The 21,062-nt window shown below is 48.9% G+C and overlaps 1 protein-coding gene across 3 annotated transcripts in view; it reads left to right on the forward strand.

Annotated features, from left to right (window-relative positions):
• Nucleotides 1-1,298: 1,298 nt before the first annotated feature.
• Nucleotides 1,299-21,062, forward strand: part of SHOC2 (SHOC2 leucine rich repeat scaffold protein) — a 63,139-nt gene continuing 43,375 nt past the window's right edge. The window contains exon 1 of one of the 3 annotated variants that reach the window (XM_027460483.3): nt 1,299-1,521. The gene's annotated coding sequence lies outside the window, so the exon portion shown is untranslated. Of the gene's footprint in view, nt 1,522-1,662; nt 1,685-4,155; nt 4,178-21,062 lie in introns of those variants that run through there. The other 2 variants (XM_072039780.1, XM_072039781.1) reach the window with 2 other exon arrangements.

The following is a 21,062-nucleotide window of genomic DNA, read 5'->3' on the forward strand; positions in this document are numbered from 1 at the left end:
GCTGGGACACCCTGGCAATGGGGCAGAGCTTCTCTGAGGCTGGCCTTCGCTGTGGCGTGGCTGGCCAAGAATTTGCCTCTTGTTGGTCTGCCCCAGAAACAGCTAGAATTTAGTGCCCTGGGACGAGGCGGCAGCAGCTGCCTGCCTGGGGGAGGAGAGAGAGCTTTCTTGTAGCGAAATAGAAAAAAAATTACAGATGGGAGGAGGTAGTAGAAAGGCCACATGAACAAAAGAGAAAGGGTCAATTCATTAGTCTGGCAGCTACTAAATTAAGAAAAGGCAAGCAGGGCTGTTATATCAGAGGTGTCTGAATTCAGGCAAAGATGATTCTGAAGTTACTGTATTGATCTCGTGGTCAGCTTAAGCAAGCTTAACTAATTAATTGCTTTATTTTGGTTCATTGTGTAAGATCTAGCTCCCAATAAATCACACTGCTTCGTAGAAAAATGCTTGGAACAACTGTGTAAATACTAAATAGCCTTAGGAATGGTCATATGTACCCAGTGAATAGTCCAAATTCCAGGACTCATCCCTCTCCAGTGCTGGTCTAGGTGGAGGAGAAGAGTCTGCTGTCCTCTGCCTTTGTGAGGGAAAGGGGCAGAGGTCTGTGTCGGGCACCTCAAGGTACCAGCACTGCCGATGACCCAGGGATGTGTGATGCTGTGTGATCCTGTAATGACAGCTGTCCTTTTGGGAAGACGGGGAGTATTAAGTGGGTGGAAGGACCATTATTAGGGCTGCAAAGCCAAGCGTTTCAGTGAAGCAATGCCCAAATGAATTTGCCTGTGAAACCTTCATTCAGATCGTCCACACATGCAGGTTATGAAATGCTCATTAATTTTGTTGCAGTAATTCAAGATCCTCTCATGGTTGTACAGGTTTTTAGGGAAACGGAGACCACGAAACTACTGAGTTGCTGCCTGTGGAGCTCTCTTAAGGAGAAGTTCTCAGCCGCCATACCACCAGGTTCAACGTATGGGCCAATAAGAGGAGTCCTATGAAGCTGAGGGAAACCTTCGCTAATATTTTTATTGATCCTGACTGTGGTGTCTTTTCCATCGGGTCTGTGTTTGGGAAGGCTTTGGGAGAAGCAGCACTGCTGGAGGCTGGGGCTGGAGCTCAGCCTCCAGCAGGAGGGCACCACATTAACTATTTCACGTGTGCAGATTACAAAACACTATCTTGCAGGGATGTGCCCAAACACCCGTTTCTTTGGGCTTTTTTTTTTTTTTTTTTTTTTTTAGGAGCCGGGCCCGTCCCCGCCGCCGTCTCCAGGGGCAACGGGGGCCGCTTCCGCCCGGCGCCAAGATGGCGGCGGCGCCGTGACCTGGAAGCCATCGGCCGGGGCCTCGCCGCGCCGCGCCCGCCCCCGTGGTGCGGCGGGCGGGAGGGCCGTGGGCGGGGAGTCCCGTGACGGCTCGGGGCGCACGGAGCGGGGCCGCCGGGGCCGGTGTTGTGAGGCGAGGAGAGGAGGGGGGGAGCGTTGCGGAGAGCGCCGCGGGAGGATGGCGGAGCCGCACGGTACGGCACCGGGGCGGCGGCGGCGGGGCGGGTGGCGGCTGACAGCGGGCCGGGCCCCGGGGAGGCCGCGGGCACAAAGGCGGGGAGGGCCCCGCAACGGTCCCGGCCCCCCCCCCAACGGCCCCCAACGGCTCCTCACGGGGGGCCCGGGGCTGTGGTGGGGGTGAGGGGGGCGGCCCCGTGAGGGGATGGGGGGGGATATGGGGGGATTTGGGGGGATGTGAGGGGGTTTTGGAGGGGTATGGGGGGGGGTTGAGGGGATGTGAGGGGGTTTTTAAAGGATATGGGGAGGGTTTAGGGGGATGTGAAGGGTTTTTGGGGGGGTGTGAGGGGGTTTTGGGGGTGTGTGAGGGGTTTTCGGGGATATTGGGGGGGTTGGAAGAATATCAGCGGGTTTTGGAAGAATATGAGGGGGTTTTGGGGGTTATGAGGGGCTATTGGGGGGTGTGAGGGGATTTTATGGGGATATAGGGGGTTTGGAGGGATATAGGGGGATTTTGGGGGGTATGAGGGGATTTGGGGAGATATGAGGGGTTTTTGGGGGGATGTGATTTTTTTGGGGGGGATATGAGGGGGTTTTGGGGGGGTTTAGGCACTGTGGGGGCGCCGCGTTGGGGTGCGGAGCTCCTCCGTGCCGCGTCGGGGTGGCGGTGCCCAAAGGAAGAAGGGGGGGATAAATAAATAAAGAGAGGAGGAAGCCCAGCCTCGCCGCCTCACCTCGCCCCGAGGAGGAGCCGGGGGGAGCGCGGTGACCCCGTCAGCATGGGGGAGCCCGGCCGGAGCCCCCCGCACCCAGCGGGGTGAGGGCAGGCAGGGCCCTTCTACCAGGCATTGCCATCCCGTGGTGCCCCAAAAACAGAGGTGGCCCTGAGGGAGCCGGGTGACAGCTGCCTGCCCGTCCCCGTGGCTCTGGAGCCTGGCTTCGCCCAGCTCTGGGTGTCTGCCTGTCACTGTGAGGTGCTTGCGAGGCTCTGGTAACCTCAGGTAAGGTGAGCGGCTCCCTGTGCCGCCTGCCAGCGCCAAGGAGAGGTTCGGCAGCGCTGAAGGTGCGTGGAGGCATGGGGCGGCTCGGCCCCACGGGCTTCACGGGGAGCAGGTGTGGGATAAAACAACCCCAAAGCCGAATTAACACTGAAGCATCGACAGCAATTTGTGACGGATGCATCCGAGATGGGGCTGGGGGAGCCAGCGTTTCGTGCGCTCCTGCACACGTGCAGGCACAAAGACGCTTCTGAGGCAGAATAGTAAAGCTGAGGAGTTGTAGCTGGGTGTGCTGTGGCTGCAGCGGAGATTTCTGCGACTGCTGAAATACAAATGAAACTGGTTTTGGTAATTAGATTCAAGGCTTTAATTTTCTGCTGTCTCCTTGTTTGTGCGTTCGGCTTTCTACTTATTATTTTCCCTTTTTACCTTCTAAACTGTTTTTCTTATGCATCTCACTAGGCGTTATTGGGAGCTTCTATTTATAAAATCAAGGGCTTAAAGTAGGTGGTGGTCAAATTAAGTCACACTTATTTACAGCCATATTTCAGGCATATGCTGTATGGTGATCTTGATATAATCCTAGCTTGGTTTTGGGAAAGATTTACTGTATCCTATGAATTTATTAATACTCTGTTGTGCATACGTTTTAATTTTAGTAACACCCTGATCCCCTTAATTCCTTTTGAATGATTTGGGCTTGACTGTCTTGGTTTTCTGTGTAATTATTCTTTGTTCTGGGCGAGCAAAATGACGGGCTATTTTCATAATTTGAAGCTGGATTCCTTTTAATTTAGGCTAATATTTGTCAGCCATCAGGATTTCTGTACGTGTGGCAAGGCAAAACACGTCCATCGGGCAAAACTCATTTTCTGTGCCATCTCGTACTGCGGAGAGATGATTCCAGACAAAGCTCTCCGCGCGTCCGCAGCCTTCCTTTGAGGAATACCGAGGCATCCTCAGCGAGGATGCTCGCGTCCCTCTCTCCTGCTCTCTAGAGATGTTAAACACCCCCCCAGGATTTTTTCTCCCAGGGGTGACGACGAGGGTAGGGTCTGTGGCTGCCGCTCCCGGTGGAGTTTTCCCTTCCCCGTGCCAGCCGAGATGTCAGTGAGTGAGGCAGGAGGTGCTGGGAGGGGCGTTCCTTTGTTATGGTGACACCGATCGCCCCGACGGGTGTATGCTCCTCCAGGAATTGCCTTCCGCGGCCGGGATTCCTTCCCAGGATGGGTATTTTCTCTGTCAGTCTCTGTGCTCTCTTAGCTTTTGTGCAGGGGTGAATTTCTCCGGGGATTGCCGTGTGTGTGTGCCTTTTAGGAAACCCTGGGATTTCTTGCTGCTTGGCTGTGGCTTTCTAGAAACGCGTGTCGCTGCTGGAGCAGTGTGGCCATCCTGATCGGGCCAGCTGCTCCTCGCCGGTGTGCAACGCCCGTGGAAGAGGTGCGGGCGTGTGTTTGTGTGCCTGCGTAACGCTCATGCATATTCATCGAGTCCGGGCCATAAAAGTATCTCCTGTTCGCTCTGGCTGAGAAGATCAAATGTGATCTCTTCTTGATCAGGCTGAGGAAGCCGTGCAAAGAACCCAGCTCCCTTTCGGGACGATTTGGGCAGGTGATAAGGAGACGAAACTGCACTGAAAGATCTCAGATGTAGTACTGCTGCGGAGAGAATTTGGGTAGGTGCTAAAAATGAGCCGTGTCTCTCTTCCAGTGGGTTTTCCTTCCTGTCTGAGGAAAGACGAAAACTTGCGTGTCCGTGCGTGCACCTGAAAGCCAGCTCTGCCTGCTCTGTCTCCCTCTGGCCCCACACAGACCCCACTGCTAGGGCCTTGACCCACTTCTGGGTGAGCAGAGCGGGGCCGGAGCCTTGGCAGCCTGCATCCATCCCGCCTGGCCCTCCGCCTTACCCACCCAAAATCACTCGAGACTCCTGGCTTGCTCTTGTTTTTTTTTTTTTTTTTTTTTTTATTTTATTTTGTGGGACAGCTCTGTGGATGCTCTTCTAAGCGAAGCGCTGCCTGCTTTCTTCTGTGGCTGTGATACCTTCTACTTATTGCAGGCAACTCTGCCTCTCAGAGGAGGTATTTCTGTCTTTTTCTGGTGGGTTTGTGTGTGTGAGAGAGAGGGCCGGGGAGGACACTGTAGCGAAGATTAAACAGCCAGTTGTAGCTAGATTGTAGAGATAAAAAGAGCCCTTGTTTACGTTAAAATTGTACTGGCTGAGACATATTCTAGTCTGTTTCATACAGTAGTCCTGGTGTGTTACAAAATCTCCCTGGATAAAATGTAACAGGTTGTATCAAAAGAGGGTAATGTTTGCGATATTACCCATTGACCTTAATTTGCCTTTTTTTTTTTTTTTTTCCCCCCTGCGTTGCTTGGGCTTGGCTGTGTTGTGAAATGCAAATAGCGTGCTATTAAATCTGGGTGTTCTCCGACACCGAGCCTTGCTCAGGGAGTGCAGTTGGGGTATAGCGAAGCGACGATCGCTGGCCGAAAGCGGGTTTTAATTACCGAGGATTTTTCCATCGCCGACCCCCTAGGTAATGGATATGCCTTGTAATTACGCAGTGTTGATTTCTGGTTTAAAAGCAATTCAATGCCAGGCAGTTGCTTTTAGCCTGTTTGAAGGTGGCTGCTGCTGAAGTGCCTGATCTAGGAGGGAGATGCGGGCGTGCAGCCTGTCCCCAGCTAGCGCTGTGGCCGTGCCGATCAGCGTGAGAACACGGGAAGAGGCTGGGAACGGGCGGAGATAAACCCTGCTGCGTGTGGTCACACAACTTCTTAAAACACCCTGCCGTGCCTGCGCAGCTCGTAGTGATGCTTTGCTGGAGGTGAACACGTGGAGAGGCACAGGATGGCCTTGACTGTGCTTTTTGGCTTCCCTGTGGCAGGACGGCCTGTGTTCTGAGTGGATTTATGGCCACCAGATCCGAATTTGCACTCCCGCCTCCCTTTTCCTTACAAAAACTGCTGTGCCCCAGGAAGGTCTGTGCCTGTTTGCTTGTCCAGCCCTTTGGCGTGGCCCACAGGCCCTGCCTGCCCAGGCAGGGGGCTGTGGCTGGCTCCTACCTTTGCCACGCTCATCTCCCCCTGCTTTCCTACCTGGGAATGGCCTGTGGAGGAGCAGGAGGTCTGAGGTGACCCACCAGAGGGTATTTCCACGGAGCCCTGGTGATGCCACAGCTCCTGGATCCGCCTGCCCTGTGGTCGGAGGCTTTTTGTTACGCTTGCATCCTAATTGTTCTTTCTGCTGGCATTGTGCAGGGACCGGAGGGGCTGGGCACCAAGGCAGACAGCTTTTCTGGTACCTTGTGCATTTGCATTATAATGGCTGCATAAATATTGCAGCGCATCTCAGTTCCCCCTCGCGCTGCTGTGGCTGCCACGCTTTGAAACGGGCTCGCTCTGTGGCCTGGATCCGGGCTGGGATTGCTTTGGAGGGGTTCTGAAACCCCTCTGTGATGCTGAGGTGCAGTTTTACCCTACCCATGTTCTGGTTTCCCACTCCTTCAGCCCACAGGTCGATGCAGGCGCTCAGAGGGAGGGAAACGACAACAACAAACCCCACCAAAACACCACAACCTCAAGCAGTTAAGCAGTTTTTCACCGACTATTTCTAAACTGACTATATTTGGGGTTGCAAAACATGTTTGCTGGAGACATGGTCTTGCATTTATTCTATTTCCAGAGTGCCTATAGATGTCTGTGGGAATGTTTTATTCATGAGGAATGCAAAATATTGTGCCACCATTGTTTTGGTGCTGAAATGTTCAGTGACTTATGACTAACTTTACCAAAACCACCCTAAATTTCCTTTGAAAGTGTCGACACAGCGACGTGACTGAAACCAGCGGCTGTTTTTGGTGATGGCAACGTGCCACCAGTTCCCTACCTGTCCTAAGCGTGCTGTACAGAGCTGGTAGCCAGAGCAGGGAGCAGTGACACTCACCTGACTCGCAGCCATTAGGAGGTGCCTGGCGACTCTTTTTTAATCGTGAAGGGATTGAATCCGCTGCATGTGGCCACAGCCTTGCTATTAACACGTTGTGTGTCAGGTTTAGGGGAGGGTGCTGTGTTGCATTACTCCTTGTATGTGTTGGCCTGTCAGCTGCGGGCCGAGTGCTTGCTCTGTCTGACTTGGTTTAGTTTGCAAGACAGATGTTGAAATCAAATGGGGCTGGAGTCTTTCTCTTTTTAATTTGGATCTGATGTCAGTAGGTTGTCGCTCTCTCGCTTCTTTGCACGTGTTAAAGCAGCGGTAGTTGGTTAGGTACACGATGTGGGGAAGGACCCTGTTGTTGGGAATGAAGTTGTGACAGGGCAGCTTGCTGAAACAGCAAGCGCTGCGCCTGCGAGAACCCCTAAACTTGCCTGGAACTTGCACAGTCACTGGCTTGGGCGTTGTGTGTTGTGCTGCAAGCAGTGCAGTTAGTACTGCAGCCCAGCTTTTTAACACTTGCAGCGTCAAAAGCTGGTGTTTTGTCTAACAGAAGTTCAGAGGAAGTATTCTGTGAAGGCAGAAACACAAGGTTAAGGAATATAAAAGAACAAAACTCCCCAAACCCCGACACCTCCAGATGCAGAACGCTTGCACTGTCCATGGGCTTGTGTTTTTGTTACCATTCGATATTGCAGATCGTGTCGGTTTGGTGCTCCGGAGAATATTGGCAAAACTTCAGGATTTGCTGTGGTATTTCGATCTGTGCTCTCATTGTTTCCATCCTAATAGGAATCGGTATTAAATCAAGAAGTTGAAGAGGTGGCTACTGACAGTTGAAATGGTCAGAGCTCTCTGTTGGTCTGTCGTCTCGTGTTGACTGGGAAGGAAAAATAAACACATCTATTACTTCCAGGAAGAATTGCCTGACTGGCAGCCAAAAAGGACCAGGGCCCGGTGTTTACTCGCAGACAAGGTGCAGCAGTGATTGTGGAGACTCAGGCTTTGCTCTTTTCCTTCCTCTTGTCTGTGTCCCGGTCACCTAAATGTCACAGACGGGGGCTGCTCTCTTCTGCTCCGCCTGAGGCTTCTCTCCTGTGACCGGCCGTGATGGCAACCTGGGAAATTTGTAGCGTGCGGATTGTCCGGTCATGTGTATAGTGAGATTTGTTCTCTGCTGTATTTTTTTAATGCTGAAAGTGAGGTTATAAGCCGTTTTGTAATACATTGCATTAATCGTGTTTATTTATCATTGTCCTGGGAGGAAGTTTTCATGTGTCAAAAAAAAAATTAACCGTTGCATATATATATATATATACACACGTATCTATATTTGGAATGAAAGAAGGCAGTCAGAATGTCACTGTAACTTAAAGCTTGTGTAGCAATGCAGTGAAAGTCTTAGTAAATTTGTAAATAATTGCCCAAAGCACCACACCGTGCACCTGCAGGTACTGAGTTAGGAGCGTTGTGCTGTAGCAGGTTTCAGGTCTGTAACTAAGCTTTGGTCTTATTTTACTTTCATGTTACAGCTAATCCAGCAAAATACTGGAGTTTATCTTCATCCTCATTTAAAAACAAGTAAACAAAACCCCACCAATACCAACAAAACACACAAAACCCAGAAAACCCAGCCTATAATCCCTCCCTCTCTCCCCACAACTCAATGAGGAAAAACCCCGGTCAGCTCTTGGAGTGCAACCCTTATTCTCCTCGTTGGGTGAAATCCTGCTGGTGGTTCTGTGCTTTTCGGACAGGGTTTCTGTATTCCCTTCCCCCCGCCTCGAGACAGCCGCTGCAGAAAAGCAGAAGCACGCGTTGCTTTTAGCTGTGAGGGATAACCACGCCGAGGGGATCCTTCACGTTGCCCTGCACGCTCACTTCTGCTTGGAAGCGTTCAGTTGCATGGAGGCGCAGAGGGTAGCAGAGAGAAAAGGACTTCACTAGCAAACTATACGGCTCCTGGAGGCAGCAGGTGGCCAGATATGTAAACACAATTACACGGCAGTCTAAAATAGCTCTTCATACAAAAAGTAGTGCGAAAAAGTGACCTCCTGAAGGAGGAAGTCAGGGGCTGCCAGGGAATCCATCGCTGGAGTCCTGCAAAACGCTGGTGGTAGCGGAATGGGAAGGACTGGTAGTGGAAACCCATCCTGCTCTTGGTCATGACATTACGCTTGGAGTACACGAGCTTTGGTTTTGCTGTTTCTTGTGGATTGATTGTACCAATTATTATACAGTCAAAGGCTTTAAAGCCAAGAAAAATCTGATAAAGTATGCAGGTTGGAGTGATTTACAGTTTTCTTATTGAAGGGATGAATGGGTTAAACGAAGCCTTAGTTCAAATGTGCTCGTTAATGTACTCGATCTGTGGCAATTACTTTTCTAATAAAATTTAAAATTTAATGCCCATGCATATTGTACGGTATTTGCAAAACCTGAAGTATTCCTTATTAAAGGGAATTGTATAGTACGAGCAGGCACACGAGTTTCAGTGAATTTCAGGTTTTAGATTATCTGCTTTCACTAGAAGGGAAACTTCTGTTAGTAAATAATGTGAATTAAGGTACATGGGAACTTGTGGTTGGGTGGCAAATTTTGTTCTGGCAAGTCGCTCTAATTCCTTTGAACTGTTCAGCACGCAGGGCAAGGCAGATTTCAGGCGATCGTATTTGTTCCGTGCATGGCGGGCTGCAGATTCGGCTTTTTGTGAACGTTCAAACAATTGTTTGGCAGCTTTCTTGATAGCATATTGTGTGTGGCAGGCCTGGTTAGGAAGGAAACAAAAGTTGAAGTATTATCAGCGTGAGTTGTAAATCGCCAAATAGATGCAACAACCTGGGTTTTTTATTTCACAACGTCATCCGTAAATATATTTTCTGTGCTTTAGGGGCACCGTTAGGAAGATCTTTACAATAGTGATTTGTCATTCCTCTTGTTGGAAGTCTTCAGAGAAGTGTTGGTAGTTGTCCCTTGCGTGTCAGCCGTACACCATCTTTGAGAGATGTTTTTGTGCTCCAGCTCTCTCGGAGCCCGAAGCCGAACCCACCCAGACAGCGAGGTTTCACTTGCATGCTGTCACTGCGGCATTATGTTTTCTTCTCCTCCTAAACCAAGATTCTGGTTATTGAACCAATTAGCTGCTGGGTGCAGGCCAGAACTTTCTCCTGCAATCAGAATTAATGAATAAACAAATTACCCTGGGACGCTGCCTGTTCTCCACGGGCAGCGGCAGTCGGTGCGTGGCGAGGCCACGCTTCGCGTCCCACCGTGGACCTGCCTGCGCTCTCACCCCTGTCCGAAGCAACGGGGTGAACTTCTGAGCAGGGATCACGTGTTTGCAGCGTGTATTTGCCGGTATGTCTGTCTTGGCCTGGTTTTGAACCCCTTCCAGCTCTTCTGTAGCAAGCAGATGGGATGCATACGCCTTCATTACCAGGCAGTTAACTCCGCTGGTATGACTGAGTTTCCATCACGCTCCGGGTCTCTGCCTTGGCTCTCGCTGCGTTCCAGCTCCCGCTGCTTGTTCTGCTCTCTCTAAGAAACTGGTGTAGTAGTGTTACATGCTCCTGCCCTCCTGTGGCAACGAAAACCGAAATGATTTGCTCAAAATCGGGTTGTGTAAAAATAAAAGAGAAAGAGATGAGAATAGGGAACCAGTTTTTCTCTTCTGTAACAACTTCTTGCATATCTCAAAGATGCGCGTTGGCTTTTGATGCAGCGTTCTGCTTCAAAAGCACACACAAAAATCAAACCAAACTCACTGTTACGGTACCAAAAATACCTTGTAGGCTTTCAAGGCTTTGAATTAACCTTCTGACCTTTTTCTGCAATAAGCATACTGCCCCTTTTGCACTGGAATGGAGGAGCCAGGGCGCAGAAGTTACAGGGAAGCTCATGAGAAGTAGGAACAGAGACTGGATGCTGTGAGCTGGTGGGAGCCTGCCCGGCTCACCCCGAGCCAGGACCGAGGTGGGTTGCAGCCTGCTCCCTGCTGCTGCCAGGGCAAAGCAGTGGGTGCCAAATGCCTGCTGCTGTGAAATGGTTGTCAGCACTTAGAGCCATGCAGTGATGTGCCACATCTCTGGGCATGTGGTGAGGCAACAAGTGAGCGTGGTGCCCGAAAGGGTCCCGAGGTGGCTGTGGTACGTCTGTAAGTCACTCCTGGTTTTGGGCCAGCCTGTTGGCTGCCTTCATGGGAGGGTTTCAGAAATCTGTAACAGGAGCTGATCAGCTGTGTCCTGTGGTGATCAGCAGCGTGCTTTACTGCTGCATCTCCGACCTTTTCCCATCACGTTTTGTACAATTTCACTTTTGGTCTCTTCATCTTTGAAGCCCCTCAATTAACAGTGAAAACATGGCACACGAAGTTGCAGCAAATAAGAAATGCTCAAAAAAAAGTTTCTGTAATCTTCGTTGTAAATGAATATCTTCTTTTGTGACACCCAAATGAGTTAATGCAAGGTAAGGAGGTGTAAATTTGGAGCACAGAAGCTACTCCTTGTAGCTGCTTGTCTGCATTCCCTCATCCCAGAGCAACGTGTTACACTGCCCCTGTTTGTGTTGACCCAGAGCGTGTGTGTGTGCCCAGGCTTTCTGCAAGTAACTGGTGGGCAGGAGCCTTCAACCATCAAGTTCCTGGTTGGGAGCCTAGCTAGACGTACAAAGTCTTAAAACAGAAGTAGGGAGAGTGCGTACGGCAGAGTGTAAAGTGAGCGCCCGGCCCTCTGCTTGCCTGTCGGGAGCCAGCTTGCTGTCTGAGCAACTTCAGGCAGCGGGGGGTGAGGTGGGTGACAGCCTGGGCTATCTGCTTCAGTTCTGATTTTTAAATTAAAGTCAGTGTCGTAGAAAGTGTTTTATGAACGAGATGAGAGACTAAGGAACTTGTTAACAAGTTTACATTCTTGCAGTTGTTCTTTGATGGTTTGTCCATATGCACAGCAGGTGTGTGATCTGCTCGTTCCCTGCAAGCCGTGCTGCTGTTCAGGCACCAGGAGCACAGGGACAGAGCGTGGTTGGTGCTGGAAACGCTCCTTTTTGCCCAGGCTTTGACCACTTTTAGTATGAGGTTTACGTTGATCGATTATAAAGGTGGCAATTCCACAGCTCTAGCATTTAGGATTCATCTGAATTCTGATTTTCCTTGCTGTCAAAGCTGTAAGCACCACGTAAGCACCATCAGTTCTGTTACCAATGGATCGAGGGGGACAGGTTGGACAATCCTTTTTCTTCTGATGTGACCACGGGCACTTTGTATCCGAGAGCAGCGTTTGGCTCTGTTTGGTAACACACAGCTTCTCGCACTGCCTAGTGCTTACGGGCTAATGGAAATAAAATACCCAACCTTGAAAAGTGACAAATTGAAATGAGTTTTTTTTTCTTTTTGATATGTGCACTTAAACACGTGATCGTAGGGCAGACTAATTCTCCGGTGCAAGGCATTTGATTCTTTTGAATCAAGCTTTCCATTTGCCTGGGAGGTTTGCTGTTCAGTATGAGGTGTTCTCGTATGCTGACGCTGGTGTAATGCTACCATTATATGCAAGCTATAAAACAAAAAGGAAGGGAGAAGAAAAAGATTATTTTGCAATGCGGTGGTTTGTGAAGCTTGCCAAATTCACTTGTGGATTGCTCCCTGATTTTTTTTTTTTTTCCTCCAATGACATGTAGTGATTCTTGAAGGAGTAATGTGCCTTTTATGCAAGTCTTTTAATATTGGGAAAAAAAATACCTAGAAATAATAAGTGATGAAATGAGAGCTCCTGACATTAATAGAGGCAAGAAAGAATATCTAACTTGAACAGATGGTGGTTTTTTTTTGGCTCCATTCAGATTTGTTCTTTTATCTCTTTTTAAAATTAATTAATTATTTATTTAAAATAAGACTTCAAGAGTTAAGCATGCTCATTGCAACCATCTTGCTCTCTAGAAATGTCCGAAACATTCCCTCCACGTTTAGGGGCGCAGGGCTGGACTCATCCCTGAAGCCAGGCGGTGTTCTGGTGGTTCCGCGGCTGAAGAAGTGAAAGGGAACCCCAGGAGGTGCTGGGGAGATGGTGGGTTCTGGCTGTGCCTCCTGCTTCTTGTTTGTGTTCTAGTTTTCTGAAGAGGACCTTTTAGTTACTAGATTATTAGTTGTTAAATTTCAGTTAAAGTACAGATTTTAATGGCTGAAAAAAAAAAATTAACCAAGAGTGATTGTATTTTCTTACAAGTTTGCAACTTCATTTTTTTGAGAACTGTGGTGAACAGCTGCGCTTCCTACCATAGTTTCTCTAAATTTCTTTAGTGGAAAGATTTGATTGTCCTCTGCTGGGTTCGTGCTTGCTTTTTTTTTTTCCTTTTTTTTTTTTTTTTTTTAAGTGTAGGGATATGTGCAAGTTTTTGGTATTATTGAAAATATCAAAATAAAAACACTGTGCCTTGTCTGAAATACGAAAACTTTACACTCTCAGTTTACTTTAGCACTACGGTAAATAACCTTATTTCACTGCTGATTGAGTTGCTCTTCAGTTCTGCACCTGCATTTGGGAGCTGCTTGTAAGTACAGGAATTTGAGGTCCCAAAAATAGCGATCAAATGTAATTACTGTTTGCAATTACTTCTGATCCCAGAGGGGAAACCCAAAGAGTTGTTTCTTGCCATAGGGGCCTGTAAGGGCTCCAGTTTTACAGTACTCTGGATTGTGACAGTATTTAAAATGGTTTGTGACAGTTAAAGCTGAATTCAGAGAGAGATCAAACTGTAATGAATCGGTGCTTAGATACTCGTTTCTCTTTTTGCCGACCTTATGCAGTGTGGCAGGTGAAGCAGACGTCGTCTTGCTTTTCTGCTCACTCCCAGGTATTGAAAACCTCACATTCGCGGTGGTGTGTGCAGACATCCAATGTCTGAGGTGTGGTCACATGAAATCTGTAAGGGTTTTTTTCTCAAACAGCCCCCCTAACCTTTTAAGTTCAGTTTTAAAACACGTAGGTTTTTTGTTTTGTTTCTGCTGAGGTTATTTTACGGGATCTCTGTCTTGATCTGATTCACACAGAAAAATGTCATCTGCTCTGTGCTGGAAGGCGGTAAGTTCTGTTGCGTATTTTTATGAGATCTAGTTTCTGTGTGACATCCAAGCTTTTGTCTCTCTTAGCAGCTTCATGTGCCGGGTATGCAAGCATCAACATCACGTCCTGGCATGCAGGGCAGCAGAGCTTCGTAGCCATCCACGGAACTGGCCGGAGGGGAGCATCAGGGACTCCTCTTTTTGGAAGGAGAGGTGGCAGGGCTGTTAGGGCAACAAGTCTTCAAGCACTGAGCTTTTTTTTTTTTCTTATACAAAAATACCACTTTGGAGCTGCATGCAGTTTGCTGGACACAGTAGTACAATGGCCAACGAATGGAAGGGCATGTGGGAAGTTTTCTGGTGGGCTCCTGCAGGGTTAAGCTGTGGCTGTAAGTAAAAGCGAAGCAGTCATCCCACAAAAGCATCTTGTGAAGATACCACGTTCTTCTGCGGGAGAGATTTAATTTAAGAGCTCTTGAATTAAAATCCAAGTTTTATTAATAAATGCTAGCAGTCAGAAAGAGAGAATATTGTATGGGATTAAGTACGCTGAATGCAGCCTGCAGGAGTGAGCCTGGCTGTGGGGGGGATCGGCTGGCCTGGATTTAGTGGTAACGTTATTGCTCTGTTAAGGCTGTGGGAGAAGAGAGAGCTGCAGCAGATTCCCCAGAGCTGATGTGAAGAGTTGAGGAGTTACAGACAGCCCCAGATGTGGCAAATAATTGAGGATGGGATTAAAACTCCCAGTCCTGCTTCCGTCTGCTGGTCCTCCCAGCCACAGGTCATGTTGAGCCCTAGGGAGGATCCCTACAGCTGAAGCTTCCCTCTTTGAAGTGTTTTGGGGTTTGAACCTCATAGGATGCTGATTTTAATATAAGCTGATTTTAGGGATCTCTTCATTTGAAGAAAAGGAAAACACACTTAGAGCACTTACCTACACTTCAGTACCGAGCCGATACTGAGAATTGCCAGAGCAGTTATGTTACTTGTGGGCCGTGTAAGAATTACAGAAGGCTTTGGGGTGGTAGAATTTGTGTGATACAGACAATGTTCAGCTCTTAGATGGCAGCTTCTCTTCCACCTTCCGCGTGAAGGGAGGCTGCCAGAGAATGGAAGAAGGGGAGAGAGAAAGGAGGAGCCGTGGGGGAGCGGAGCTGCCCCCGCTCGCACCACCTCGTGTCCAAGAGTCACAGGAGCTGGAGGCTGCCAGCGAGGAGGAGGATTCATCAGACACATGCTAATCCTCCAGCCTGCAGAGGAACAAAGGCTCGCTGTAGTCTGTCTGGCTCTTTCCTTGCGGCAAAGGGAGGGATGGAGAAAGGTTTGGGAGGGCACGAGGCAGCCCCACACCGGGCCCTGGAGCTTTGCAGCCAGGCAGCGCGTGCTGGGCCGGGGGCAGTGGCTGTCTGCCCTGGCAGGGACTGGCTCCCCTGCCTTCCCTGCCCTCTGCCACCCTTTGTGCCATGGTTGCTCTGGCTCTGTGCCACCCCTCGCTGCTCGCTGTCCCTACGGGCAGCCACACTGTGCCCAGGCCTCCAGCTCTGGCTTGGGGTGTAAATGCTGGCGGCTTCTCTGCCTGTACCTGCCCTCCCTCTCGCTCTGGTCCTTTGTGTTTTCCTTGGAAGTGTCTTTCTGTGCCTTTTTTCCCTCTGTTCCCACTGTTTTGAGAGTGGTCGAGTGAAAAAAGGAACAAATAGTGAGTATTTGTTAATGCAAGTTAATCAGCTTCACTGAAAACTTGTTTTTATATTTAGAGGTTCAGGAGTCCAGTGTTTTAGCTGCTTTGTCTCTCTGTTCAGGAGCTCTTTTGCACTTCTTCAGGCCCTCTCCTTGCATCCTCAGGGTGTTCATTTACAAACATGGCATCCTGATTTTGAACACGTTGTTCTGGAGCATGTGGTCATAATAAAACTTGTTCGGTCCTTCCAGCAGGCTTGTGAGTCTCTATACCTTTCTGAGTGCTTTCTGCGTATATCCACTACTTCTTGGGTTACCTTTGGGTTACCCTTCCCAGCTCACAGTGCCTGGTGCAGCCCTGCAGTCCCTCCCGTGCAGCCAGGTACTGCACAAGGTGAGTATCTGCAGGCTGCTGGCACCGTCTGGGGAGGCACTGGCGTGCCTGAGCTGCTTGCTGTAAAGGTGGCATGTTTCTTAGTCATTTGTTTTATAACTCCTGAATGTTCATAGACAGCTCGGGTGGTTCCTTGCTGACTTACACGTGTGAATGACATCTGTTTTCTGTCTGAAACGAAGGACAGTAAGCTGCAAAGCTGTCGTTCATTAGAAATGGGCACACAGGACATGTTTGGGCTGTTTTATTTTGCTGGGATAGTGGTAGGACCTTCCTTGTAGCTCTAAGCTGGTCTGCTTTTTCATCAGTTTTTTAAAATTTCCATTATCTTATTTAATTTATCAGAAGGTAAAAGGCTTCTTATGGCTGGGGATTTGTGTGCTGGTGTTTAATTCAGTTTGTGTCTGAATTTTTTTCCCATGACTTTTTTCAGGTTATCATTGCTGCTACTTTCTGCTTTTACAATATACAAACCTTTCAAGCGTGCTGAAGACCGTATCATGCCGTTGATTTTTGGCAAGCAGAAATCATGTTGTTCACTATTTCTAGTAAAAATGTCACTGAAGACCTTTTTTTCTTAAAGAAAAAAAAAAAAAGATGCCTCATCTGAACAGATTTTGAAGAATCTGCTTGGAAGGGATCACAGTGGTTTTCTTTTCTTTATTTTTTTTTTCATTCCCTGTGAAGGAAAACATCTTGTTCCTGTGAAGATACCCAATTTATCGTGTGTTTTCCAGAATTGTTAGCGTGTGACATCTTTTAATCGGGCTTCTACTTACGAGCAGGATAGTGTTCAGCTCATTAGCTGCTGGATGTCTTGACCATCAGGACAAAAAAAAAAAGTTAGAATCCAAGTCTTGCAAAACTGCTTTTTTATTTTATTTTTATATCTGTAAAGACTGGTAATTTGGGCTGTCAGACTTTTCTTACACTCCTGTAAGCTGCTAGCTAACATTTGAAAGAATTACACTGCAAGAGTGTCCTTTTTAAATCAGATTGTGTAAAGAAGAAAAAAAAAGATATATAAAATCAGTGTGGAGTGACCTAAGATACCACTCTTTCACTGACTGACAGGCTAAGTTAATTAGCATTTAATTAGCATTTATCAGCAAAATGTATGTATGCAGGCTGCTTCTATGGAGTAGCTGGCGTACAGGCGGTTCGTACTCTAACTTGTGTTGAGATTGTTAAAAATACATCCCCTGTTCTTGAAACAGCTCGTGGAAGCAGCTTCTTAACCCTACTCTTGTCATGCCTTCCTTAGGGCCTCTTCACTTACCACGAAGGAGCGGGAATGCCACCTGTGCGGGGATTACTGCCTCCGTGTTTTATATCTGGGCTCTACACGGAGCCCCCGAGCACTGCCGCCACCAGGGCCCTTCAGCCTCCTGTCCCCACTCCTGCTCCAGCTGTGGCACGAGGCTGCCTGCCCCGTGCTTCTCGGCATGCTTGTGCTCCAAGCTGGCTGTGTGTCAGCTCTCTGCCCCTCGGCACGGCTGCCGTGACCCCGCGGGGAGCCCAGGAGAAGGTTTCTCAGCCGGGTAGGAAGGGCCTGTTCGGCCACGGTGCGTTTGACTTGCTCTGTGGGAATGCCGTATATCAAAAGAAGTCGGCGTGTAGGAGGTGAGGAGGTGAAACAGGCTCGGGGTGTATGAAATATTCAGGCCTGTGTTGCCAGAGGAATTCCTCGCAGTTTTCTTATGAGAGGTTTCAAAGTGGCCAGAAGTGAATGTGACAAAATCTGGCACGGCGCAAGGCAGCTTCTTCACAGGCTGCAGGTCCCTGGTGTAAAGCAAGAGTACGTGGTGGGTGTCATGAAAGCACGGTAGGATTACGTGCAACACGAACAAAGCAGCGTGCTATTAACAGCTTTGTCATAAACACCTGGACTAAATAACTTGTCTTACCTTTTCCCTATCTTCTTGGCCCTCAAGGCCACTTCCCCATCAAAAAAAAGAAAAAAAGAAAACAAACAAAAAAACCACTGCCAACAACAAATGGGAAAAACCAACAAACAGACACCTTCCCCTCCAAGAGTAAACATCAGTTTTGAGGAGTGAAGTCTAAAAAGGGTCAGTGTGGTTACCAGAGCCTGCACCACAGCACACTGGCTGTGCCTAGCTACACGCAGTGCTCCCTCAATCACCTGAAATGCACATGGATTTGCTTAAATAATATTTGACTGCTTTATGCCGTGTAGCTTTAATTCTGTTTCGCTCTTGGGGGAAAACATTTGAAAGCTTTGAGAAAGCCTTGGGAGCAATTTTATTCCGCGGCACCTTATTGCGGTGTGTAATGAGCCTGCGTTTGTGTGGCGCTGCTAATTTATGAGGTTCCCCAAGGTGTTTCCAGGCTGTTTCCCTCTCCCCAGCCGAGGCCAGGCACCATTTCACGCAGCACTGCAGGACGCTGGGCTGGTCTTTGGGACGGGGAAGCTGCTCGACCACGTGCAGCCAGGTAAGGAAGGGCAGGATGGGGCTGCTGCAGCACCCCAAGGCAGGGGGAGTTGTGCGGGCACAACGAGCTCGGTGTTGGAGATGCACGCAGCAGATGCTAACGAGAACTTGGCTGGAGAGCACCCAGGGAACGCGGCAGCTCTCGCTGGCAATTCCTGGTTCTGCGTCTGAATGAGGATGCTTGGAAGGCAGAAGTGCTCCGTCACGGCACGCACAGGCAAATGTGTGCTGGAAAACGAGAGCAGAGGTAGAAATTGCGTTCTGAGGCGCAGCAGCTGCTTTGCCCTCCCTTTCTGTATGCTCACTTGGCCTGAACCAGTTTGGTTTGACCAGGTACGACGCGTGTGTCTGAGGTGGTCAGATAACAAAAGCAAACAAAGCCCAGTACTGTAAAAACCCCTGGTTAAGCAGTAACGGGGGAAGATGTGCAGGCCTTTGTACCTTCCTTATTCTTCATTCAGAGTATTCTGAATTTGTGAAGTTTTGCTTCCCCGTATTAAATACATAACGTAAACTTCTTGAAAAACGTCCTCCTGGAGGAAACAACTCCAGCTCATCCTTGTGCAGTTTTCAAAGAAATTTTATTTAATTTAGTTGCAATGAAGGGGAAATGTAGGCTTAAATAGGAGCAAATCTGATTCCGATTGTGGTCGTTATCTCTTCTTATGAAGAATGCCAATCTTTTGAAAGAGATTTATTTTCTGAGAGCAGGTTAGCTGCGAGATATGCTAACGACTTTGAAAACTGAGGCGATTTATAATTGGAAGCTTGTGGGTAAATACGTGTTTTTTTGGTCTTCACCAGACATTGTGTATCTTCCAGACTCACGGACGTTGGCTGGAAAGTAAATCTTCCTGCATATGTCCATTTCTGTCCTTTAGTTATATTTAAACTAGGTGTTCAAGGAAACCAACCCAGACTCGTCTCTTTTCTCTTAATTGAAGATCAAGAACTGCAAATAATCTGAGCTAGGAAAAACGTTACCAGGGGCCAGGCAGCGAGGAGCTGCCATATGTAGGCACTGTGGCTTTGGCTCTTGGTGCTCTGTGTTCCAGCAGGCACCGTTCCTTTTCATCTTCAGAATTATGTTAAAAGTGCCTTTTAAGTTGCTTTTCAGATAGGCTGTTTTCCTAGCAGGGTAACCCTCTGCAAAGGGATCTTGTGACTTGCAGTCACTAATTATGGTCAGAAAACGCAGGCACTGAGAGTCATCCAGCACTGAACTCTGCAAAATGGTCGTAATTATTACATAAAAGCCTGGTGAAGAAGATGAGCAAACTTTTCTGGATCGCATTCAGAGCTGAAATGAGGAGAAGTGCTACGATAACCAATAATTTTGCTTTGTCTTTGGGTAATTGTGCTGCTGGTAGAGACTTGGGTAGGATGCTACCGAGAGAAATGTTTGTGGCTGGGATTTAGCATGCGACTTGTCCTTCTTTCTGTAAGCTCAATGTCAGGTGAGGGGAGCACCTCTTACTCCGTTGTTGCTTTGTGTGTTTACTTTCTCTCCTGCCCGTCCTGCCTCCTGCTTGGTTGCTTTGTGCTGAGATGTTGCTTCTGTTGCTCAGAGGAGATGACGGATAAAAGAAAAAATACTTCTTGAATTTCATTCATTACGTTTTTTTCTTGGATTTCCCTAGAGCCGTGTCCATTTTGGATAACCTGTTTTTAGGCATTTCTAGTTATCAGGACCTATATGAAGGCGAGGAAGCGTGCTTTGCTGAGCAAGTTACGATTTTCAAATTTCACGTGTTAGGAGGGATGGGGTCGGGCTGCCGGCCGATCCCACGAGTTCCCGTGGAAGCAGAGAGATGCAGCCCGAGAGGTGCGTGCTGGGGGACCACACATGCAGAAACTCCCTCGTCACAGCTGGAAATAGGCTGCCTCGGGGACTTAGCAGGGTTCTTTGTACTCACTCTCAGAGTCTGTTTCTAGAGACACATCAAGTGGTGTAACTTGGCCAAGAGCTGGGGTTGGTTTCCTTTTTGTAAAGGAGAAAAAGAGCAAATGCTGCATAAAAATAATGTTGGAGCATACAGCATGAATCACAGTACTATACACTTGTTTGTATTTGCTAGATGTGCTCAAAGGCAGGGCACAAAAGATTATTTTTACTACCCAGGAACTTAGGGTGTAGGTGCCTGCTGGCATGTGACCGTGCGTCGTGGTGGATGTGGACTTTGGTGTGTGACATGGCAGCGCGCTGCAGAACCCGCAGAGAGCAGGGGATGAAAGATGGATTCAAAAGCTTTGTAGGGGATGGTGACACCTGTGTGCCTGTGTCTCTGCTGCGGAATCGAGTGCAGTGTAGGCATCTGGAAAGGGATGTCCCAGAGGTCGCGCCTGGGTCCTGAAGTTCAAGGTGCTCAGCGTCCAAACGCCTCGTGAAGCTGACTTGCTCATAGTGGTGCAAGCTGTAAATGCACATGGATCTGTAATTATATGCTTATAGCTACAAATTTGTCTCCAGATTGAAGAAACCACAGCTAAAACATGAGCAAGCCTTCAAAAAAATGGCCCGGTTGCTGGCCCTGCCCTGTTGTGAAGGCTGTGCAGTCACTCCCTGCACCTCCCGGCTGTGTTGGGACACCAGATCAGGTTGTGCTCAGCCTTTCTGCAGCTAGCAGGCAGCGTGGTCCTGGCTGTGGTCCTCTGGCAGATGAAGATATCCAAAAGGTCTTAGCGGGCTGTCAGGCTCCGTGCCCGCTCGCTTACCCAGCTCCGCAGCACGCAGGCTGCCCCCTCTGTGCAGGAGGGGATTAGGGGGGAGCGGGGCCACAGGCAGATGCACTGAAATCAGGCGAGATGGGCGGGCAGGCTGCAAGCTACCATCTGCTGGCCGTTCATCTAGGGGACCGAGGTGAATTTAGTGGCCTGCCTTCCTGACAGAGCCATCCAGTTGGCATGAACCCCGTGGCAGCCTTACACCGCCGCTCGCAGCCCTGAGCTCGGAGCCGAAGGGAGATTTCTGCCCAAAGAAGGAAAACACCCAAGTGTCTGGCCGGCGTGTCCCGGGAGCCTTCCTTTTGTCAGCTAGATCCTG

The sequence above is a fragment of the Anas platyrhynchos genome, chromosome 6 (assembly GCF_047663525.1).
Source record: "Anas platyrhynchos isolate ZD024472 breed Pekin duck chromosome 6, IASCAAS_PekinDuck_T2T, whole genome shotgun sequence".
In the NCBI taxonomy this organism is placed as follows: domain Eukaryota; kingdom Metazoa; phylum Chordata; class Aves; order Anseriformes; family Anatidae; genus Anas; species Anas platyrhynchos.